This window comes from Gobio gobio, assembly GCF_949357685.1.
Source record: "Gobio gobio genome assembly, chromosome: 3".
Lineage (NCBI taxonomy): Eukaryota > Metazoa > Chordata > Actinopteri > Cypriniformes > Gobionidae > Gobio > Gobio gobio.
In genome coordinates this window covers 15,391,830-15,418,364 of record NC_137099.1, presented here as the reverse complement: position 1 = coordinate 15,418,364, position 26,535 = coordinate 15,391,830, and positions in this window count along the sequence as shown.

The window sequence follows — 26,535 nt, the reverse complement described above, 5'->3', positions numbered from 1 at the left end:
TATGACATTCTTCTTTCAAATGAATACAATCAGAGTTATATTAAAAAATGCCTTGGCTAATCCAAGCTTTATAATGGCAGTGAATAGCAGCCCAAAATTTAAAACCCAAAAAAGTGCATCCATAATTACAAACGTAATCCACACGACTCCAGGGGGTTAATAAAGGCCTTCTGAAGCAACTTGATGCATATGTATAAGAAAAATATCCATATTTAACACGCTATAAAGTAAAACCTATCTAGCTTCTGCCAGACCGCCTTCCGTATTCAACGTACAAAAAAAGCGTAACTGGTGTGATGTATGACGTCGGATGTAGCGTTACGTTTTGAACTGTGAGAGGCTTTACACAAGTTGAATAGAGAAGGCGGTCTGCCGGAAGCTAGATATTTTACTCTATAAAGTTTTAAATATGGATATTTTTCTTACACAAACCCATCGTTTTTTAATCATGTGTCTGAGACAGACATTCCAGGCATCAAGCTGTTGATACTTTTGTCTCGACAAATGAAATGGCAAGCAACTGGTGACAGTAGGGAAATAAAGATACTCTTAAAACATACTATTTTTTTTTAAACTTTTATTGCATTCCAAGGGAGTCACTGTGGGCAGTTATATTTTAGCGATGGTTGTATTTAGCATTAAAAATATGTATTCTCAGATGCTTGTATTGTCTTTGGCTTTTTGTTCAGGGATGGAAGCTTTGTTGTATTTTTTTCAAAGTCTTGTTTGCTATTTACTCCTGTGATTCACATTGTGGTCTAAATAGGCCTTTGTGCATCTACTGATAAGGTGTCTCTGAAAACATGCTTTGATTTTCCACACATTCCTTTATATGCTCACTGATTGACTGATAAGATTAGAAAGAACCGCATCCTAAAGGGCCCTTGAGTGAAGTCCTATTACTCACTGACAGTTCTATTACAGATGCTTTTTCTTCAGTGATGGAGGTATTTCCTGTTTGAAAAGTGTTGCTTCAGTGGTCAATGTGTGATGACATTACCTTTTCAGCATTACCGCTACTTTTGTGTGTGAACAACGTGATCATGTCTTCCCCACACCAGATAAGAATGTGAGTCTCAAGGGACAAAAGTAGTTATATTCCTGGGACAAATTTCATTCCTGCCACTCCACTAATAACCTCCTCAGTCACCTTTCTAGATGACATGATAGAAATGTGTGTGTGTGTGTGTGTGTGTGGGTCTGTAAAATGATTTCTTCAGTTGAATGGACAGGATCTGGTTGAGTCATTGCCGGCTGAAGGTGTGTGTTATGTCACTGTCACCTCACCGAACAACAGTGTCCTCCAAACACCTCATCAACCCAAAGATGGATGCTGTCCACTATGACTCCCTGAAACTGTCGCCCGCGGGGTGAGTATTTAATTGTGTGTGTGTGTGTGTAGGGTTCTGCACTATTGAGAATTGAAATAAGAATGCCTTTACAATCCATTTAAACCCTAGAATTTGAATTGGAGTAGCAAATGGAATGCAGGATTGCAATTTGGTGGTGGTTAAGGTGGGGGTTTGGGGGTGGTGGAGAGAGATTTTTCTTGTGGTGCCCCCTTCAGTACTTGGTGCCCTCCGGGCAGCGTGTGACGCGCGTGGTGGGAGCGGCGGCACTAATTGGGGGTCCTAATCACTCAGCCTATTTAACTGAGATGATGAGACACTCCGAGTCTCCCGGCTGCCAACACCAGATCAGCCTTACTACCATCCCCTTCATCCTCTCCCTTCTTCAATGAATAATTCTCCAACATTCATGGTTGTGGCATGGCCCTTGCTCGTGATATAATGGTTATGGGAGGAATGTGACAACACACAGTGCATTGCACCTTTGCTTTGCATGGGGCTGTGTCTGCAGACCATTCAGAGTTCCTATGATGACCTGTCCACTGTCCAAAGGGCCTACAATGGGCATGTGAGCATCAGAAATCGACTTTGGACCAGTAGTCCGATGAGGACGGCCGTGTACTTGAGCAATGTTTACCTGGCGAAGTGATGCACCAGGATGCACTGTGGGAAGATGACAGCTGGTTGAGGGGGTGGGATGCTCTGGGCAATGTTCTGCTGTGAAACCCTGGGTCTGGCCATTCATGTGGATAGGCCTGTCGCTATAGTCAATAAATCAATTAATCGCACGATAAAATAAATGAGCTCGATAATTTTTCCGGCCTTGATCATTTCCAGCGTCCGTTTTTATATCCATTTTTGCCAAGCGTTACATTATATGATCACGCTCATGTAAATGCTTCTAAGCGAGACAAGACACAAGAGAATGCGTTGTATGTCAATGTCCTGTCTGTGTGGCTGCGTCTCATGTCAGCTAATCGAAGGACACTCTGACACACACACACACACACACACACTCGACGCACAGACAGACTCGCGTCAGTCTCCTGCTTACATCGAGTTCTCTTTTGCTCATGAACAAACAATAACAACAACATAGAGAATTTTGAGTATTCTCATATTAGGAGTCTTAAATTAGTTAAATAACGTCTTAAATGAACTTAAAGAGTTGTGAGGAAATGAGATGCGCGGGACAGCGCGTGAGATCCGCATCATGTTCGGCAGGCTGTTCTTAAAGTGACAGGAGCACTGATGATGCCTGTCATTAATGTTCATCAAAGAACAACGGGAACAGAGAAAATTGTAGCTTTAATGATGATTCATCTACATTTCATTTATTATTTATGCAGTTAAGAAAAGTGTTTGATAACTATTACATTTCTGTATATGTCTAACAGGGAAGGCACAGGTAAAAATAACATTTATTATAATGGGGTAATGTAAAGATTGTTTTGTTCACTTAAATTAAAACTTTTTTTAAAGCCTAATAAATGTTGAAATTGGTAGCTTTCAGTTATACTGTAATGTAAAGTCATTAATGTTTCATAGAGACATCAGTGATACTGGCCTTCATTCATAAAAACATGACAATACAACACATATTTAAAATATGCTGTCAATAAATTGTTTCTACATTAATTTGGAGAGTAACTGAAATTATTACAATATCAAAACAATAAAAACGTATTAATCATGATTAATTACAGAAAAAAATGGGATTAATTAGTAATTTTCTTTAATCGATTCCCAGCACTACCTAAAACACAATCATCCGTTGCAGTTTCCCAGCTGTTTTATACAAGTGTATTGCTTTTTTTGTTTTGGTTGTTTTGTTCATTTATTGTGGATATTTAAAATGCTTTCCGTTTTCAGTGTTAAATAGTCTTTAGAAATAAAAGTTTATTGATCTTTGAAAAGGTGTACCTGCATTATTATGCCATTATCATTATATTAGATGAAAATGGTCTCAGAACGACAATATTATCGTTTATCGCAATAATTTCTTGGCCAATTTATCGTCCAGCAAAATTTGCTATCGTGACAGGCCTACATGTGGATGTTAATTTGACAGGTGAAACCTACCCAAAGATTGTTGCATACCGCGACTTGTAGATGAGCCTGTATAATTCACTCTTCCTCTTCTTCTGAATTATTTTCTGGTTCAAACATTTTAAACCAGTATTTCCACTTGCCATTGTGCGTTTACAAAAGTAAAGTTGAGCGAGTGGATCTCTGAGCTGGTGTGAGTGGAGGCGGGGCTTATTTGCATATTCATGAATCCGTGTATACTAAATTAAGCAAGGGTGTAGAGTTACATTCAAGCTATTTTAAGGCATGAAGAATATTTTTTTTCACATGAAAAAAACAATTAGATATGTCATTTTGGTGATCAAATGCCGCGTTTCTACTTTCGGGCCCAAAGCAGGCATGTTAGTGCATGCCAGGGCCAGTCACGCTTCCACTGTCACTTCCGGGGCTTGATCAGGCATCATCAGGGTTTCCTCTGGGCCAATGGCCAGGGTTTTTTGGACAGCCGAATACCTTGGTCCAAAGTAGGCCAGCTCAGGCTTGAAGAGTGGTTATGAACAAAGGCGGAGTTTATCTGAGTCTTGAGACGTTAGCAACACAGATGATTTCATACTAGCTAACATCAGCATTAAATTATGTTTTATTAACAAAGTTTTGGGAGGAGCACGTTCAGATAATTAACACGAGTGGAGAGCACTCAGCCAATCAACGATAAGAGGTATATATATTCAGCAGTCTTACGTCCATTTATTGACAGTTTATCAGCATCCCTCCACCACCCCTTCTCCACACTTCTAGTTCTAAACCACTTATACATACACGGGGGGAGTACTCTGGGTTCGGGCCAAATTCCAAGCTTGGAGCCCTCCCCCCAGACAGCACGGCAAACACGCATTAAACTGTACTCCCTCTAAAGTATATGTAAGTGTGAACTCGTGAAAGACTTATAATATTATAAGACTTATAAATAATTTTAGCTCAAAACTCACTTTCAGACAGCACAGAGTGTTTGAAATAACTTCTGTTTGTGATCTGATGTGGCAGGATTCTGATCCCCGTATAAGGCAGAAATATTTATATGCCATGCAAAAGACTGCGCGCTAATCATTACTATAGTAAACATGGTAAATACGACCGCTTGAAGAAATCAGACAAATCAGGCTATCACAATTGTGTTATTTTATCTGGCAGTACGTCTTGTCTTTATACCAGACTGTGATATTTAAAATAAAAATAAAGCAACTCTGTTTTTTCGGGAGATTAAAGGTGCACTATGTAAAAAAATGTCAGTAAAATATCCACAAACCACTAGGCCAGTGTTATATATTTTGTTCAGTTGAGTACTTACAATATCCCAAATGTTTCCAACTATTTGTAAATCGTGAGAAATTGCCATTTTACCCAAGGGACTGGGACGTGTGAGGGAGTCGCCTGTCGATTGCGTCATATCTGCGTTACCCTTGGTTTCCGGTTTTATTCTGCAGAAACGTTTTACTCTCACTGCAGTGTGAACAAGTGTCATTGCAGCCGCCGAGCAAACGTCATAACATAATTTTCAACACACTCTGATGTATCTAATATGATAAACAGAGCTGCGTTACCTCATACTCATGACCGGAAAAGCGGAAGTGGCGCCGGCCACTGTGTCATAATAAAAGTCCCGCCGCTCTTCTCACTAACAATCGCTCCAGCGGTTCCTCAGCTCCACAACACTCGGTCCTGCTCTGCTTAATACTACAGTATAATGTTAATAATCACATCCATGAACATGATTTCTGCCTGAGTCCTATCCCGATTCTTTTCCACCGGCTGTGAGGTTAAGACCACATGTCCCTAGAGTCTGCGCTCAAACGTGACGTCATCAAACTACGCCTTTGTTTTGAACAGGCGACCTCTAGCGGACTGTCACTGGAGAGAGTGCTAAAGTTCCCCAGGTCATATTTTTGGTGGGAAATTTTTAGAAATTATCATTCTTTCTAAATGTGATGTAAACTGTCCTGCGACTACAAATTAACAGAAGGTGAGACTAATCTAAATGAAATAACAGTATATCCCACTTTTTTTACTGTGTGACTAATGTGCAATCTTGACACAAATTAATTAATGAATTATCAATGTATCATTTTTAGTAAAACTCTGGTAAAACATTGATGCATGGGTGAACAACAGAAATGCCACAAACCGCTGCTTTGATCATGTTCGTTTTGCAATCTAGCTAGTTTCTTTCTGATTCGTTTTCTGATCAAATTTGCCTTGAATTGGAGAGGCCTGAATTTTTTTACAGGTGTTTCATTCTATTCCTTGTCTGGTATTGCTCAAGTTCAATGAGAAAACAAAGGGAACTAATCAAGACTAGCTGAGCAGAATGATTAATTAATGGGTAGACAAACTAGGAAATACGATCAAATGACAGGGAGACAGAACAGAACTGCATCAAATCACCCTAAACAAAATCACGTAGGCTACCTGACAATATTCATGTTCATTGATTTATTGATTTAATTATTTTTTTTATAAATTACAACCTTTATTTGCATTTTTTGGTTGAACTGTCCCTTGTTTTTCAGGCAAATTGATCGAGTTTACGATTTTCGCAAATACTCTTCAGTTTGGTATGCAGTAGCCTATGCATCAGATGCTCAGTAAGCGGACTGAGGGCGGTCCGTGGGCGTACCGTCTGAGGCTGAGATTATTGTTAACTCCACTGCTTCATCCCTTTAACTTCATTGCAGCTGCAGCAGATATATTTAACCTTGAAAGGACATATTATGAATGCTCAAAGTGAGACAATGCCTTTTGAATTTCAATACTTTTGAAAGACTGATTTGGTTAGACAGTAAAAGATCTCTCCATATGACTTTTTATTAAGGTGGAAGCGCTGAGCAGAAGTGAAGTCATTGAGCTCTTCTTAAATGGAACTACTAAAAGCTTGACAGGGGCTTCTTGTCATTGCGGGACAGGACATACATCTCGTCAAGGTCTTTCATATAAGAAGAATGTCGTAATGTTCTGTTCGTCCTTCTTCTTTCACCTTTCCCTTCACACATACCATCCCATGTAAACACGCACACAAATATACAAGCACACATTTTAGAGTTACTAAATGTGTAATTTCTATCATATTTATTAGTATAATCATTTCTTTTACAATATCTCAAGTGAACATAAAGAGTGTATTCCTTACAATTCCATTACTTTGGTCTGAGTGGAATTTGCCATTATTGCCTTGTGTACATGAAAATATATTTTGTACAATTGTTTTCATTCAAATTGTCAGTTTAACTATTATTTTAGTGTCATTACTATTATAGGGTTTGTAAATAATTAAATATATATATATTTAAAAAAACATGTTTCAATTTCATTTTAGTTAGTTTTAATACATTTGTATTTTTTGTTATTTTTATAAATTGTTATTCATTAGTTTTAGTTGATTTAGCTATTTATTTTAGTAAAATAAGTTAAAAAATATTTCAGTTAATGTTTATTTTGTTTCAAGTAACTTTTAAAAAAATGGTTTTGGTTATAGTTCATGCTAATAACCATATATATACACACATACAGTAGCACCCACTTGTGAAGATAGAAATGTAAAAAAACATAAAGTAAAACATAAACACTTCACATAAAGTGTTACAAGTTTCTCTCACTGGTCCTTTCCCTTCCTGAGACCATGTGAAAATTGAATACCTCCAAGTTTCATCCAACAGCAATCCCTAAGAGATTTCATACACACACAGATCTGTGTAAAATGAAATAGCTGGGGAAAAAAACTCTTTCCTTTTGATTATAAGAGGATAAATTAAAAAAGGCCATTTTAATTGGAGAACCCCTCTTCTTCAGCATAATATGACTTCTAAAACGAGCAGTGTTTACCTGCAGGCTGTATAATGTTATTGTGTGTTTGTGTGTGTGTGTGTGTGTGTGTGTGTGTAAGACATTTCTTTCATCTTTTACATCACAGTCCTCAGCATCATTTGTCATTGGCTTTTGTTTTGTTCTTATTGCACCTGAGGGATGAGTGGAACAGAGATACAATCCACGAAGGGAGAGAGCAAGGGGGACCTTTGACATTTTGCTAATTCAACAACACAGAGGGGAAGTGTTTGAACAGCATAGTCACTGCCTAGAGCAGAGTTAGCGAATAAGATACAAGTTGGCAGGAGGGATGTAAAGTGGGATATAAAGAGAGAGGGACTTTGTGTGTGTATCTGTGTGTGTGAGAGAGAGAGAGAGAGAGAGAGAGAGAGAGAGAGAGAGAGAGAGAGAGAGAGAGAGAGAGAGAGAGAGAGAGAGAGAGAGAGAGAGAGAGAGAGAGAGAGAGAGAGAAGGCAGCATCCAAGACTGGTAGAGTGAGTGTGTGGAGACTGTGTGGGATTCTAAACAGTGCAGATGAAAAAAAAACAAAAAAACAAATGGATTAAGGTCAGAGACGTCTGGATCTGAACTCAACCTGTCACACATAGATTATTATTAACAATAATAGTAATCTCTAATCCCTCAGCATGAATTACACTATTATACACAGCTCATTGTTTTACCCAGGAATTACAGCAGAGGGGATTATTTCATACTATTGTCATGACCGTGAAAACAGTTTTAAGCAATGAAATTCATTAAGCTGAAACTTCATTAGCCATGTGTCTCAGAACAGAAAAAGAAGAGCAGTCTTGAAGTCTGTCATTTCCTGTGCTGTCTACAGAGAAAGGCTGTCAAAAGAGATTCTAGAGATTAAAACACGTTTTAATATACACTAAAAGTTTGGGATGGTAAGATTTATTTCTTTGAAAGAAGTCTCTAATGCACACCAAGGCTGCATTATATTGTTATAATTAAAAAGAGCTATTTGCTATTGAATATATTTTACCTGAAAGTTCAAAAGAACAGCATTTATTTGAAATAGAAATATTTTGTAATATTAGAAAAGCTAAACGAACGTCTCGGTTACGGATGTAACCCTCGTTCCCTGAGGAGGGAACGGAGACGTAACGTTAGTGACTAACGAATGGGGGTTTCGCTTAGAAGCCTATCAACTTCGAGTTTAGAGAAAACGCCCAATGGCGTGCCAATGCCATGGGGCATGCGGAATTTGCATACGTAACTCCGCCTCACCGCGTGAGTATATAAGGAAGTACGTGGCAATATCGCATTATGTTACCTGCTTGAGGAGCCAAGACTGAACTCCTGCGTTCCAGGTAGCACAACTGATGTGGCAAGGGGACGTTACGTCTCCGTTCCCTCCTCAGGGAACGAGGGTTACATCCGTAACCGAGACGTTCCCTTTCGTTCAGTCACTACGACGTAACGTTAGTGACTAACGAATGGGGGTCCCAATATAATCCCGCCACTCAGCTGTCTTCCAGTGCCCTGCGTGAGTGTGAGTACCCTGTCGTAAGACTAGTACGGACGAAGGACTCCCACTTAACACAGGAATACCAAGGTACACTGGGAAGCATATCCCAGTGAGGGAATGCCAAAAATGCCTACCCGTGGGGAGGACTTAAGAGACACATATGACCCGCTGAGGGTTGCATATGGAAGATCTCTAGGGTACCAGCCGAAGGTGGATTTTTAACCCTAGGGGTGGCGGGGACACGCCAAGGGAAGAAACCCGCTCACTGCGGAGACTTACGGTAAAATACACATGTGGGGGTCGCCGGAGGGAACCATGCACATGGGGCACCTGGCCGGACATGAGGGTCTGGGCTCGAAAGGGCAGACTGAACTGATGTCGGCGTCGACAGTGCTGGAGGAGCTCAGGGCTCTCGGGGAGCTCACCTGAGGAAAATATCGCACGTATCCAGTCCGTGGAGTGGAGTGGCGAGCAAGCGAAGACACCTGAGCCTGGCCCATCACCGGCCCCTCGGGGGGGCGAGTACATAGTCGGACACTGGCTCCACTCGGAGATAGTAGAATCTGGCGAATGTGTTGGGTGTCGCCCAGCCTGCAGCTCTGCAGATGTCTGCTAGCGAGGCGCCATGCGCTAGAGCCCAAGAGGAGGCCACACTCCGGGTGGAGTGTGCCCTCACACCAAGGGGACATGGTCGGCCTTGCTGCTGGTAAGCCAAAGCAATGGTGTCCACTATCCAGTGAGACAGCCTTTGCTTTGAGCGAGCACTTCCCTTCCGCTCTCCACCATAACAGACAAAGAGCTGGTCTGAGGTCCTGAAACACTGCGTCATGTCTACGTAGGCGCGGAGGGCGCGTACTGGACAGAGCAATGCCAAGGCTGGGTCTGCCTCCTCCAAAGGCAGCGCTTGCAGGTTCACCACCTGGTCCTTAAACGGAGTGGTGGGAACCTTGGGCACATATCCAAGCCGGGGTCTCAGGATCACGTGAGAGTTAGCCGGCCCGAATTCCAGGCACGCTTCGTCAACCGAAAATGCCTGCAGGTCCCCGACCCTCTTGACTGAGGCCAATGCGGTCAGCAGAGCCGTCTTCATAGACAGAAACTTAATATCAACCGACCACAAAGGCTCAAAGGGAGGTCTCTGCAGAGCAGTTAACACTACTGCGAGGTCCCAAGAGGGTACGAGAGGAGAGCGAGGAGGATTCAGTCTCCTGGCTCCCCTCAGAAACCTGATGACCAGGTCGTGCTGACTTACCTTCTTGTTCTCCAGGAGATCATGGTGGGCAGATATTGCGGCCACATATACTTTGAGGGTGGAGGGAGACAGCCTTCGCTCCAGCCCCTCTTGGAGAAACTCAAGCACGGACCCGATCGGGCATTTCCAGGGGTCTTCTTGGCGGGAAGAGCACCAGGTGACGAAGAGGTTCCACTTCAACGCATAGGCATGCCGAGTGGACTCTGCCCTAGCGGAAGTGATGGTGGCGACCACCGTAGGTGGTAGGCCACTCAAACCTGCCACGTCCCGTCTAGGAGCCACACGTGGAGGCTCCAGAGGTCGGGACGCGGGTGCCAAAGGGTGCCCCGTCTCTGAGTAAGGAGGTCCGGTCTCAGAGGAATAGGCCAGGGAGGAGCTGTCGCAAGGAGTATGAGTTCGGGGAACCAGGTCCGGCCGTGCCAGTACGGGACGACCAAAAGGACCTTCTCCTTGCCCTCCCTGATCTTGCACAGGAGCTGTGCGAGTAGGCTCACCGGGGGGAACGCATATTTGCGTAGGCCCCGCGGCCAGCTGTGCGCCAGTGCATCCGTGCCGAGCGTGCCCTCGGTCAGGGAATAATACAGGCTGCAGTGGGAAGAGTCGTGGGAGGCAAACAGATCTACCTGTGCGTCGCCGAACTGTTCCCAAATCAGCTGAACCGTCCGGGGATGGAGTCTCCATTCTCCCGGGAGAGGCTGAAACCGCGAGAGCTCGTCGGCTGCGTGGTTCAGGACTCCCGGAATATGGACAGCACGAAGGGACCTCAGGCGCTTCTGACTCCATAGGATGAGATGGCGGGCGAGTTGAGACATACGGCGGGAGCGTAGACCGCCCGAGTGGTTGATGTACGCTACTACGGCCGTGTTGTCTGTCCGGACAAGCACATGTTGACCCTTCAGCAGCGCTCGGAAGCGGTGCAGGGCGAACCGTACTGCCAGCAACTCGAGGCAATAGACATGCAGGAGGCGCTGGGGTCCTGTCCAGGAGCCCGCGGCTGCTTGTCCATTGCACATGGCACCCCAGGCCGTGGCAGAGGCATCCGTCGATACGACAACATGCCTGGAAACTCGTCCTAAGGGCACACCGGCCCGTAGAAAACTGAGGTTCGACCACGGGGTGAGCGTCTGTAAGCAGGCCCGAGTCACTTGGACCCGGAGCGTGCCAGACTGCCATGCCCATCTCAGGACTCGATCGCGAAGCCAGTGCTGAAGCGGTCTCATATGAAGCAATCCGTGCGGCGTTACCGCGGCTGCAGATGCCATATGCCCCAGGAGCCTCTGAAATAGTTTCAGTGGAACCGCACTCTTGCTCTCGATTTGTCGGAGGCAAGTCAGCAGAGACTGCGCGTGCTCGCTTTCTCGAAAGCTGCGCGTACATGGCGACCGAGTCGATCTCCATACCGAGAAAAGAGATCCTCTGCACGGGGCAAAGTTTGCTCTTCTCCCAGTTGACCCGAAGGCCCAGACGGGCTAAGTGGTGGAGAACCAGATCTCTGTGTCCGCAAACCTGCTCTCGAGAGTGGCCTAGTATAAGCCAGTCGTCGAGGTAGTTCAGGATGCGGACCCCGTGCTGCCGAAGGGGCGCAAGGGCTGCCTCGGCGATCTTCGTGAAGACGCGAGGGGACAGAGATAACCCGAATGGGAGAACCGCGTACTGGTATGCCCGCCCCTCGAAAGCAAACCGTAGGAACGGTCTGTGTCGAGGAAGGATGGAGACATGGAAGTAGGCGTCCTTCAGGTCGATCGCTGCAAACCAATCGTACGGACGAACGCATTCGAAAAGGCGTTTCGCAGTCAACATCTTGAACGGAAGCCGGTGAAGGGATCGGTTCAAGATGCGAAGGTCCAGGATTGGTCGTAACCCACCGGTTTTCTTGGGTACAATGAAGTAGGGGCTGTAGAACCCCGACCTCATTTCGGCTGGAGGGACAGGCTCGATCGCACCCTTCGCCAGTAGAGTGGCAATCTCCGCACGCATGACGGGGGCATGGGCCCCGGTCACGGTATAGCGGACTCCCCAGTAACGGGGAGGAGCCTGCGCGAACTGAATCGCGTAGCCGAGCCTGACGGTCCGGGCAACCCAGCGGGACAGCCCCGGAAGATGAAGCCAGGCTTCCAGAGACTGCACCAACGGGGTCATACGGACGACAGACGTACCCTGGGTGGGGCAGCGAGGCAGCGTTACCGGCGCGGACAAGGGAGGCTGTTGGGTACCCGGGGTCGGAGCACGGTTAACGGCTGCGCCCTGACAGAGGAGACCAGGGAAGGACTCGCGTTCCACTGGGGTCTGCTCTGCCAGGGGGCTGGCGACAGAGAGGGATGCGAGTGGCGAGACCCGAGGGTGGCGCGCACTGTCATCACCGGTCTCTGGGTGCTCAGAGACAGGAACATGAGTTCTTCCCAAGCGCTGCTAGCCCGGGGGCCAGCAGCGGAAGGATTTTCCCCCGGCCCTCCACCGGGGGAAGGAGAGGCCCTGCTACCATCCCCTGGGAAGAACTGGAACCCATCTCTGAGTTGTCCACCTCCATCCTGGCGTTTAACCAGTCTGGGGAGCGGACTGGGCGACATCCTCAACCACCTCCACGGCGCGGCCCCGGTGAAGGCTGCTGCTGGGGCCGGGCGGGAAGAGGGAGGGCGCCCTCGGCGGCAAGCGGACTGAGGCGACTGGGCCGGCGGCTGGTGCAGCAGCTGGCCGCCGGGGCAGTACGTGTTACAGCCTCAGTCTGCTCTGGGGCGGCCGAGAACTGTTGGGCGCAGTTCTCAGCCGCGCCGCCGAAGAGGCCAGCCTGGGATATGGGTGAGTTGAGGAGGCGGGCCCGCTCAACGTCCTCCACATCACCAGGTAAGGCCCGGTGTTCTCCCGGACCACAGCTGTGGACATCGCCCGACCCAGGGAGCGTGTGGCCACCTTCACCGCCCGGGGGCGGGGTCAGTTGCGGCACGCAGCTCAATGAAGAGCCCTGGGTCGGCTCCACCCTTGTGCATGTGCAAAGGGGCGGCGGCCTGCCCGTAGCTCTGCGGGACCACGCCACCGAAGTAGACGAGCCCACAGGCTTTGGGGGGGGGGTGCTTAGGACAGCCACACCACGCCACGTCAAAGCCCTCTGTGGACACCGTAGTGCGCAACAGAGAGTTCAACAGTGGGGGGGAGGGGGCCCCAGTGTACCCAAGGCCGCGGCCCCATCAAGGGCAGAGAAGGCGGAGGAGGCCACCAAACGGTCACGGGAAGCACGGGGACTTCCGGGACCGCGTGATCTCCTCATGCACCTCGGGAGCGAAAGGCATTGGGGGCGGGGCCCAACAGCTGTCGGGTGCCGCCCCCAAAAACCAATCGCGCAACCACGAGCACCCGCGACTGGGCGGAGTTCCACACCAGCGCGAGACCCGCGGCTGCCCGAGATAACATGGCTGTCAACTTTAGGTCAGATCAGGCAGTGCTAACACACCCGGAGGCGGAGCACAACCTAATCGTCATCCCCAAAGGACTCCAGCCCACCTTGGGATGCGGCGATCGACATCTCACTGCTATCTGGAGCGTGAACCGAATGAACGGGGCGTCAGAGACGGGCCGTAGATTCAATCCAACACTCACGGAAGCGATGTATAAGAGGGGGGCGTGGCCCGAGGAATGAACGTCGGGGTTCTTAATACCACAGCACCGCCCTCAGGTCACCCTGGCCACCAGCCAAAGTACCATCTCACTCGGGGACGGTAGATTGGGGTGTGGCAGAGGGGACTCTCTCTCCTCACGGAGATCATTGAGTCTCGACCGCGACATCGCGATGGTCACGCCCCCGCAATGGAAACGTGACACATCCGCAAACACTGCCCGAACGTGCTGAAGCCCAAACACGCTCGAGCAGTGAATGCGTCCACAGACAGCAGCGGAAAATCGATCGCACCCGGAAGTGCACGGGCGAGCCGTCTTGAAAAAGACGTGCCACGCGCAAGCTCTTTTTGTGAGAGGAAAGCCTCGCAGTCGATGCCGAAGCGCCCAGGGAAACACACACCAGCTGTCAAACGGACCACTGCGCAGATCAGCAGGCAGGAAGTATGCGATCACTGGAACGCGCCGTCACACCAACACCGACTGGAAAGCTGCTCGTCTCGAAGAAGCTGACAGAGTCTCAGAAGGCTGTAGGAGTGAAGAGGTAGGTACTCTTGGCTCCGAAAGCAGAACTTAATGCGATATTGCCACGTACTTCCTTATATACTCACGCGGTGAGGCGGAGTTACGTATGCAAATTCCGCATGCCCCATGGCATTGGCACGCCATTGGGCGTTTTCTCTAAACTCGAAGTTGATAGGCTTCTAAGCGAAACCCCCATTCGTTAGTCACTAACGTTACGTCGTAGTGACTGAACAAAAGGGAACCATTGTTATATAGCTAACGGTGGTTAGTCTTGTTTGAATCATTTGTTTTCTTGATTTACAGCCAGTAACATGTTCGTACCGTACCTCAGAGACAACACTATTTTGTCAAGTGGCCAACAAAGCATAATCAGAAAGAGCTTTACTTGTAGTAACAGTAATAGAACATTTTCTCCACCACACTTTTCAAATTAATTGCATGCCATTTAACAACACGAGTCATCCAGCTTTAAATAATATGATATTGTAATATCGATAGTTTACTGGAATGTGCAACAAGTGTCTCATAGCAGTAAAGTTAACGTAACTTTCAACACACAACCTGTATGAGTAGTAATTCAGCACTCCTCTATTTCATTGGAATTAAATAAAAATAACGTGAATTTAAGTTAAGCGTATTTAACTTTAATTGTTATAGACATAAACAACATAAAAAAAGAAGTAGGGCTGCCCCCTTCTAAGTGAACTAAACGTTTGTGTGGAGAGTTTGCTTACTTCCTCATTTTTTGGTCATACAGATAAGAGTAATGCAAACTGTAAAAGGTCTACTTTTATTTATGTAAACTCACAATAACCACAAAACATTGTTCTTTTGTAAAATAATGAAAACAATCAGGATGAGCTTTCTGCAGTCTCTGTCTCAGTGAACCTGAGCATGTCGCAAAAATGAACCGAAGCTCAGCGTATACTTGCCTCACAGACATGAGAAATATATCTATGGAAGCTTGTTTCCGCCACAGAATAAAAAAAATGAAAAAGGTAATTGCGACTTTATCTCACAATTCAGACTTTTTTCCTCAGAATTGCGTGATATAAAGTCATAAAGTCCCATTCTGAGGGGGAAAAAGACGGACTTGCAATTGTGTGTTATAAAGTCAGAATTGCGACTACATATCTCGCAATTCTGACTTTATATCTCGCAAATCTGACTAATGCAATTCTGACTTTATATCTCGCAAATCTGACTATATCATGCAATTCTGACTTTATAACTGTCACAAGCACGCCAGGCTCCACCCTCTCCCAGACACAACGCTCACAGTCACCCGAATACTGATCACACACACCTGCACGTCATTATCACTGCAATTACCCCCTGCACTTAAGCCCCACGCATTCACTCAGTCACTGTCCGGTCTCGTTGCTTCTGCACATGCTCACGCTACTGTTTGCTTCCACGGACTCACCTGTGTTACCTACCTGTTCTCCCAAGTCTCCTGAGTGTCTCCTCCTCTTCTGTCTCCATTGATCCATCATCCTGTTCTCCAAGTCGACCTACAATCAAGAAAGTACAGTATCACCCATTGCCATCACCATTCTACTGGACTCACACTTCTGATACTCTCCACATCTGCTCACTTCCTGGTTCTGCTTAATAAACTCTGTTTACCTCTGCCATCTGTTCTCCGTGCACCTCTGTTTGTAACAATAACTCGCAGTTCTGACTTTATATCTCGCAATTCTGACTTTATATCTTGCAAATCTGACTATATCATGCAATTCTGACCTTATATCTCACAATTGCGACTTCATATCTTGCAATTCTGACTTTATAACTTGCAATTGCGTGTTTATAGGCTACCTCGCAATTATGAGTTACAATTATCTTTAAAAATGTTTTTATTGTGGCGGAAACAAGCTTCCATATATATATATATATATATATATATATATATATATATATATATATATATATATATATATATATATATATATGTGTGAAATGTTTACTTTTAAATGAACCAATTCAATTGGAAAACATTCTCAGATTATGTCATCTGAATAGGCTCATCCACTGCGGAGATGACAAGTCAGCACTGAAAACACAGAACAACAGACATAGAAAACACAGAAAACATTATCAATAAATTATTAAAATGTTTATACAGTCTCCTACTTTTTCACGACACATTCATAATCATTATTTTTGCTGGTACGCTGTGGCGAGCTTTATGCGTGTGTTTGAGCGCTGATTAGGCTATGTATTAAAGGGGTGATGAATTGAGAAGTCAACTTTCCTTTGAGCCTTTAATATATAAAAGTTCATCGTGATATAAGAATATCCTGTACATTTCAGAGCTGAGAATGTCCTTGTTAGTCAAAGAAAAGCTTTTATAGACACCAGGCCCAGAAAACGAGAGATCTAAGAATATGTCGACCACTGACGTAATAGGATGCAGAAACGCCGCCTCAAGCCCGCCCACCGACTCGTGGAGCTAAATGGGGCGCTACCGAGCAACAAACATGCCGGTTCCAGCTCACGTGTGTAAGACATTGCGCGTTTGTTCGACTTTATATCTTGCAATTATGACTTTATATCACATCTCGCAATTCTGTCTTTATATCACATCTCGCAATTCTGACTTTATATCACTCAATTCTGACTTTATATCTCTAAATTCTGGCTTTATATCACGTCGCAATTCTGACTTTATATTACATCTCACAATTCTGACTTTATATCTCGCAATTCTGACTTTATATCTCGCAATTCTGACTTTATATCACATCTCGCAATTATGACTATATCACGCAATTATGACTTTATATCACTCACTTCTGACTTTATATCACGTCACAATTCTGACTTTATATCACGTCGCAATTCTGACTTTATATCACATCTCGCAATTCTGACTTTATATCACATCTCGCAATTCTGACTTTATATCACTCAATTCTGACTTTATATCTCGCAATTCTGACTTTACATCACGTCGCAATTCTGACTTTATATCACATGTCGCAATTCTGACTTTATATCTCGCAATTCTGACTTTATATCACATCTCGCAATTATGACTTTATATCTTACAATTCTGACTTTATATCACATCTCGCAATTATAACTTTATATCTCGCAATTATGACTTTATATCACATCTCGCAATTCTGACTTTATATCTCGCAATTCTGACTTTATATCACATCTAGCAATTCTGACTTTATATCCCCTCTCGCAATTCTGACTTTATATCATCTCGCAATTCTGACTTTATATCTCGCAATTATGACTTTATATCTTGCAATTCTGACTTTATGTCACATCTAGCAATTCTGACTTTATATCACATCTAGCAATTCTGACTTTATATCTCGCAAATCTGACTTTATATCACATCTAGCAATTCTGACTTTATATCCCCTCTCGCAATTCTGACTTTATATCACATCTCGCAATTCTGACTTTATATCTCGCAATTATGACTTTATATCTTGCAATTCTGACTTTATATCACATCTAGCAATTCTGACTTTATATCACATCTAGCAATTCTGACGTTATATCTCGCAATTCTGACTTTATATCACATCTCACAATTATGACTTTATATCTTGCAATTCTGACTTTATATCACATCTCGCAATTATAACTTTATATCTCGCAATTATGACTTTATATCACGTCGCAATTATGACTTTATATCACATCTCGCAATTATGACTTTATATCTCGCAATTTTGACTTTATATATCACATTTCTGACTTTATATCTCGCAATTATGACTTTATATCACATCTTGCAATTATGACCATATCACGCAATTCTGACTTTATATCACTCACTGCTGACTTTATATCACATCTCGCAATTCTGACTTTATATCACATCTCGCAATTCTGACTTTATATCACATCTAGCAATTCTGACTTTATATCCCATCTCGCAATTCTGACTTTATATCTTGCAATTCTGACTTTATATCACATCTAGCAATTCTGACTTTATATCCCATCTCGCAATTCTGACTTTATATCTTGCAATTCTGACTTTATATCACATCTCGCAATTATGACTTTATATCACTCATTGCTGACTTATCACATCTCGCAATTCTGACTTTATATCACATCTCGCAATTCTGACTTTATATCTCGCAATTCTGACTTTATATCACATCTCGCAATTATGACTTTATATCTTGCAATTCTGACTTTATATCACATCTCGCAATTATAACTTTATATCTCGCAATTATGACTTTATATCACATGTCGCAATTATGACTTTATATCACATCTCACAATTCTGACTTTATATCACATCTCGCAATTCTGACTTCATATCTCGCAATTATGACTTTATATCTCACAATTCTGACTTTATATCACATCTCGCATTTCTGACTTTATATCACATCTCGCAATTCTGACTTAATATCCCATCTCGCAATTCGGACTTTATATCTCGCAATTCTGACTTTATATCTCGCAATTCTGACTTTATATCTTGCAATTCTGACTTTATATATCGCATTTCTGACTTTATATCTCGCAATTATGACTTTATATCACATCTCGCAATTCTGACTTTATATCACATCTGGCAATTATGACTATATCACGCAATTATGACCTTATATCTCGCAATTATGACTATATCACATCTCGCAATTATGACTTTATATCACATCTTGCAATTCTGACTTTATATCTCGCAATTCTGCCTTTATATCACATCTCGCAATTCTGACTTTATATCACATCTCGCAATTATGACTATATCATGCAATAATGACTTTATATCTCGCAATTATGACTATATCACATCTTGCAATTCTTACTTTATATCTTGCAATTCTGCCTTTATATCACATCTCGCAATTCTGACTTTATATCACATCTCGCAATTATGACTTTATATCACATCTCGCAATTACGACTTTATATCTTGCAATTATGACTTTATATCTCGCCATTCTGACTTTATATCTTGTAATTATGACTTTATATCTCGCAATTCTGACTATATCACGCAATTCTGACTTTATATCACTCACTGCTGACTTTATATGACATCTCGCAATTCTGACTTTATATCATATCTTGCAATTCTGACTTTATATCTCGCAATTCTGACTTTATATCTTGCAATTCTGCTTTATATCACATCTCGCAATTCTGACTTTAAATCTCGCAATTCTGACTTTATAACACATCTCGCAATTCTGAATTTATATCACTCAATTCTGACTTTATATCACTCAATTCTGATTGAGTGGTTCTACAATAATTTTATGAAGCGATGAGAATAGTTTTTGTTGGCAAAAAAAAAAATCTAAATAACGACTTTATTCAACAAGTTCTCATCTTCCACCTGGGCCTCTGACGTGAACTCCCCATGACACATGTGCGAGAATATGACGTAGAGCCAGTATTCTGACATACTTGTAAACAAAGTTCTTTGCTTCCGGGTCATGTGTCAGAACGCCGGCTCTACGTCATATTCTCGCGCATGCGTCGTGGTGCTTCTATTCTCGTCGCTTCATAAAATTATTGTAGAACCACTGTAGTGAGATGGACTTTTTAACGACGTCTTTAGTACCTTTTATGGGTCTTGAGAGAGGAAATGTCATTGCTGCCAAGGGAGGCCTTTCTGAACCATCGGATTTCAACAAAAATATCTTCATTTGTGTTCTGATGATGAACAAAGGTCTTACAGGTGTCGAACGACATGAGGGTAAGTAGCCTAATTAAGGACAGAAGTTTCATTTTTGGGTGAACTAACCCTTTAAATCTGATCATTTTTTAATCATGGCATTATTATTAGACGGTGTACTAAAGAGCACTGTGCAGTGTGCCATAGGAAACTACTGTCCTTTAGTCAAGCTTATGTCAGTTACATTAACAGCAGTGGCGTTGTCACAGTTTCACAACAAAGGTCCCCTGCAGTTCTAATTTGAAATTGGGTTTGTCATTTTACAGGCTGAAAGTGGTTTATTCAGCATTAGCTGTGCAAGACTGCCTTCTGACTGCAGTTTTATGAAGTTGTGAAACTCCCGCCACAATGAGGATTGATTGGATTGAAAACACTTAATGTTAATTAAGTACAGTAATCTCCCCGCCTGAGTTCTTATTCCCGTAGTCGGGTGATAGCAGAGTAATTACCTTTATTGTTAAATAGGTTGTATAGCGGAGGGATTTTCTAAATTAAACCATTTGTTTTAATACCACAGCCAGGACATCGTTCAAAAAAAGACGTCATACGTAGCGCTAGGAAGTACAACTAACCAGAAATTACATTTGCATATTAATCAATTAAAGCCTAATATGTGCTTGTCCTTCAGCTTCTCTCCTACATCCCAGACCCGTTTCTGATACAAGGCCATCTTTTCATTTCAGCATCACCTAATTTCCTGATGAACAGCCGGTCGACGGGAAGGACGTGCTGCGGGACTATTGCATTACCCAGAGGACAATTGATTTATCAAACAGAATTACAATGGTTTATGTCATAGCACGCACACTAATGATCTGAACTTAAGTTCATTCTCCATCCTCCTTCAGAAGAGGTGCGATGAGTGTGTTTGAGTGCGTGTGTGCTGCTCTTTGGTATAAGAAGACAGCTAGAATATGTACCTTTGCAATGTCAAATGTGTCAAATGAGTCCTTTTGATGAGTTCCAGCAGTTGTCCCACTATGAAATATGTCCTCCAAAAGTCCATTTGTAAAAAGGTTTGTCTGAAGTCTGCGTTTTGTCTCAGTAGAAATAATATTTATCTACAGATTTATGTAAAGCTGTACACAAATATTTTGATTGTAGATTTACTTGACTTTTTATTGGTTGTCTGGAATACTTGATTCTGAGTAGTTGATTGTGGCATTGTGTTGTTGAATATGTATAATTATCGAAAAACTGAAATACAATATACATAACTTTGTATAGATTTCCCCCCCAATTGCAGCCTAGACGAGTCTACCCTAGATGGTTAAAGTCAGAGCCAAATTGCATTTGGGATATATACTGTGTATATGAATATCGCATATATACTGTGTGTATACTATATTGCCAAAAGTTTTGGGACGCCTGCCTTTACATGCAAATGAACTTTAATGACATCCCATTCTTTATATGGAGTTGGCCCAACCTTTTTCAGCTATAACAGCTTTAACTCTTCTGGGATGGCTTTCCAGGTTTAGGAATTTGTTTATATTCGACCATTCTTCTAGAAGTGCATTTGTGAGGTCAGGCACTGATGTTGGACAAGAAGGCCTGCTCGCAGTCTCCACTCTAATTCATCCCAAAGGTGTTCTATCGGGTTGAGGTCAGGACTGTGCAGGCCTTTATGGGTACATGTCTTTATGGACCTTGCTTTGTGCACTGGTGTGCAGTCATGTTGGGACAGGAAGGGACCATCCCCAAACTGTTCCCACAAAGTAGGGAGCATGAAATTGTCCAAAATGTATTGGTATGCCGAAGCATTAAGAGTTCCTCTCACTGGAACTAAGGGGACAAGCACAACCCCTGAAAAACCATAATCCCCCCTCCACCAAACTTTACACTTGGCACAATGCAGTCAGGCAAGTACAGTTCTTCTGGCAACCGCCAAACCCAGACTCGTCCATCGGATTGTCAGGCAGAGAAGCGTGATTCGTCACTCCAGAGAACACGTCTCAACTGCTCTAGAGTCCAGTGGCGGCATGCTTTACACCACTGCATCTGACACTTTGCATTGCATTGGTGATGTAAGGCTTGGATAAAGCTGCTCGGATATGGAAACCCATTCCATGAAGTTCCAAAGATTGGAGGTCTGCAGAAAGTTGGCGACTTCTTTCGTGGCTGAGTTGCTGTTGTTCCCAATTGCTTCCACTTTGTTACAATACCACTAACAGTTGACCGTGGAATATTTAGGAATGGACAGAGGAAATTTCACGAATTGACTTATTGCACAGGTGGCAACCCATCACGGTACCATGTTTGAATTCACTGAGCTCCTGAGAGCAATCCATTTTTACCCAAATGTTTGTAGAAGCAGTCTGCATGCCTATACATCTGTGGCCATGGAAGTAATTGGAACACCTGAATTTAATGATTTGGAGTGGTGTCACAATACTTTAGGCAATATAGTGTATGTAGCAGAAACTTCTTAGCAGACAGTTTAAACTAATCCATTATCGGTGGTCCTGATCAACCTGACCATAAATTATTATGCATTTTACATGGATATGTGCCAAATGGTCATTATATTGATTGGAGCTGATTTTTATTTTATTATATAAAAAGAAAGCAGAGTAATACAACTAGCGAAGCTATAGGAACTTGGTTTCCAGAAACAATGCTCAAAGAGTCAGAGTTTAGTTTAGTGCTCATTATATACAGAGTGCCATGATTGATCAGAATCAGCAGGCATCTGTTATAAAATGTAGTTAAAATTTGCCACAATGAACATTTTACAAAGTGTCATGTTGTCAACGTTATGATTTAACATTTTTATTGTGAATCCATTACAATATCTAAACATGCTGCTTCTTGAAAACGGTATAGAATCACGTATGGCAAAGAAGCTTAAAGATTGCCCTAAAATTGCTAATCCTTTGCTCTCCAATTCATGCGTTCCTTTTATGGAAAAACTGCAAGAAAGAAATCACAGAGAGCAGGTGGGGAAGACAGATAGCAGAACTGCTTTGATCTCGAGCAATTCTTAACACGTTTTTGAAAATGAATTCACTGCTTCTTCAATTATGAGAAGTGTTCCTCTCCCTGCAGATAAAACAACACAAGCCGTGCATCTGCGCGCTTGCAAATGAGAGCAACAAGTCTCTTTCCTCCACTACAGCACACGAGGGAGCCACAGAGGAATCATTAGAATGAGCTAGAATAGCAAATGGTAAGAATTTCACAAAAACACACACAAGTCTACAGTGAGACTCATTTGTTTCGGATTTACTAACAAGCTCCCAGTCGGGGCTTATACTTTACTTGGTAACTACTTGTTTCTTTTATAACATCTTGTGGTAGGTTTTTCATGTTCAGAGGGAAAAATTCTGTGCAGTTCTGCTCTAGAGGAGAAAGGTGGGACACGTGCGCGTTTAGTAAAAAAGAAAGTGGTTCTGCCTGAAGAACCGAGGCTGGGTGGAATATAAATGAAGAGAGGGAATAAAAATGAGAAGTTTCGAGGCCTCGGTGAAAGTATGTACAAGAGAACCTAGAAAATACATACTGTACAGAAAAATATGGGGAGGAAGAGAAAGTATGAAGAAAAGCAGCAGCATTACAGGCCTGTCATTAGAAGATGCACTGTGGAGGATCTGGCTCAAAAGTGCATTAAATATTAAAAGTAGTCTACATTGATAATGATTGCTTTTATATAGAATGATTTTGAATTAATTCATGCTTCTATCAGAAGTGAAATATAGAGAAACACAATGCTAATGAAAAAAAATCATATGTGTCCTGTGTGGGTTACTATTACCCCAATTTGTCTACCTGGGTAGCAGATCTCAGACTGTGCCATTACGACAGGGTGTCCCTCAGGGGTCTGTATCGGGTCCTTTGTTAATTGTGACCACTCTGTGACTGGCATTCTATTTGCCCAGGTTCAAGTGATACAATGTAATTTACTCAAATGGATCTATTGTCTAAATATAACGAATAACAGGCTAGTATAGGTAAAAATCAAATTTATATTAAAATAAATGTTCTTAGATAGTGACTAATTTATTTTCCTTTATTAGACTATGCAAACAATAAGGGCCCTATCATACACCTGGCGCAATGCGATACCAGGCACGACGCAAGTGTTTTTTTTGCTAGTTTCAGCCCGACGTAGTTATCGTTTCCATGTCCAGCACCACATTGTTTAAATAGCAAAAGCATTTGCGCCCATCTGTTCGCCCATGGGTGTGCTGGTCTGAAAACGAGGTGTGTCCAGGCGCATAGTTGGCGCGTTGCTATTTTGAGGCAACTGAAATAGACTGCGCTATTGACCAACTGAAACCTGGTATAAAGTCAATGGTGCAGTATTTTTTTTGTTATTTAAAGAGCACATTAGTAATAGCCTATGCACCTATAGGTCACACAACGTGCATACACTCTGCTTATTACACACACAGGGACGCACAGCAGCACACAAACATTTTTCAAATATTAAAAATAAAAGGATTCCTCTCCGGAGAAACGTTCAGTCTTTCCGCTCACAAATTCCGCCATGTATATAGCAATCCACCATGGTGCAAGCGCAACTGGCTTTTAAAGGGAATGGGAGATGATTGGTTTATTGCACAATACGCCCAAAACACACCCATTACTCATTAAGAGAATAGAGACAACGCTTTTAGACCATGAGCCGCCCGCGCCGACCATTTTTCCCATCGGTAAACTAGCAAATGTGGATTCGGACACGCCCTTCACCTGCGCCGTGCACTTTAGACCATGCGCTTAGATCGTTAAAATAGGGCCCTAAATGTGGCATCTTGAACTTTTTTGTTGGATCTGGCAGGTTTAATAAGGATGTTCTTATCCTGTTTGTGTCTAGAAGCAGTCCTGGCTGGTGTAGCAATATTTAATGAGTTTTGATAAGGTCCGCACTGTTTCCTTTGCTTCGTCCACGCAATCATCAGCAGCAGAAAAATCCCTCAACGAATGCATTGTTTGGATATTTTCCCGCTCTAACTACAAAATGGAGGCTTTCCAAACAGATTTTTAAACGGAAATCGCATTTTTTTTGTATTATATTCCTTATTGTGGGATTGTTTTCAGGGAAGAAATAAAATAATACAGACATAATTGAAATGCTGGACACTTATTAAGTCTTGCGGAAAAAAAGCCAAGTTTCCACTGAAATTACCGAGAACAATTTGTCCAAGTAACTTTTCCCCTCTCAGACCGGTTGCTGTCTTTGTTTCCATCACGTTCTAAAGTACCACGAAGATTAGTTCGGTGATGTAGGACTGCGCACAACTTTTCAGTTCCCGCTGGATTTCGTCCTCCACATATAAGCTTAATAAAGCCTGAACCTCGCAGTCGGTCCATCGGTCGTATTTTTTAAACTCCATTGTTGATTCAAATAGCAAACAACTCTTATTGGTTGAAAAAAAATGCTGTGTGGAGTCAGCCAATCAAAATGCTGCGTGAACTTAACCAATCCGCATGTTTAGTGCCCAAGTCCCACCCCCGAAAGTTCCTGAACTTTGAAAAAGTACTACCTCGAGAGCAGGGACGACTAAAGCTCCCAATTTTGGGACTGTCCTGCAAAAAAATTGGTCACCCTAGTCCAGGTGCAGAATTTGGGTGATTTTTGATGCTCAGCTGACTTTTAATACTCATTTAAAAAATATTACTAAAGTTGCCTTTTTTAATCTTGTAGAGTAATGCTCATTTTAGACCCTTTCTCTCTTTAATTACATATAGGCTTGATTAATGTAATATATACAAATCCAGCTGCTCGCGTCTTGACTTGTGCATTTTCACTCCAACATTTTACCCCTGTGCTTCTTCAGTGAAATAAAATGTATAAATTAATAAAATGTATTTTAACTTATAAAGCAGCACATGGGTTGGCTCTATTTACATTTGTGAGTTAAACCACCAATGCCTTCATGCATTGCTCCAAAGTTATGGAAATCATTACCTGCTTCTATTAGGAATGCTCCTTCTTTTGATTGTTTTAAAGGGTTAGTTCACCCAAAAATGAAAATGCTGTCATTAATTACTCACCCTCATGTCGTTGGACACCCGTAAGACCTCCGTTCATATTCGGAACACAAATGAAGATATTTTATTTGAAAGCTGATGGCTGAGAAAGGCTTCAGATAGGCCTCCATTGGCATTCAGTACATTGACACTTCCAAGATCCATGAAAGGCACTTAAAACGTTGTTACAAAGTCTATCTCACCACAGTGGCTCTACAATAATTTTACGATGCGACGACAATAGTTTTTGTGCGCAAAAAAAAATCAAAATAACACCTTTATCCAGCTTGTTCTCGACTTCCGTGTGTGCCTCCACGACGCATGCGCGAGAATATGACGTAGCGCCGGCGTTCGGGAATCCATGAAATACACACTTAAGCCCCATTTTGAGAACTACGCCGAGACCTAAAGCACGATCAATGTAGAATTCAACAGCTGAGATACGCGCGTCTTCCTCTGCTCGTAAACAAATCGCTTCTGGGTCATATGTCCGAACGCCGGATCTGCGTCATATTCTCGCGCATGCGTCGTGGAGGCATACACGGAAGTCGAGAACAAGTTGGATAAAGGTGTTATTTTGATTTTTTTTTTCGCACAAAAACTATTGTCGTCGCATCGTAAGATTATTGTAGAGCCACTGTGGTGAGATAGACTTTGTAACGACGTTTTAAGTGCCTTTTATGGGTCTTGGAAGTGTCAAAGTACTGAATGCCAATGGAGGCCTATCTGAAGCCTTTCTCAGCCATCAGCTTTTAACTAAAATATCTTA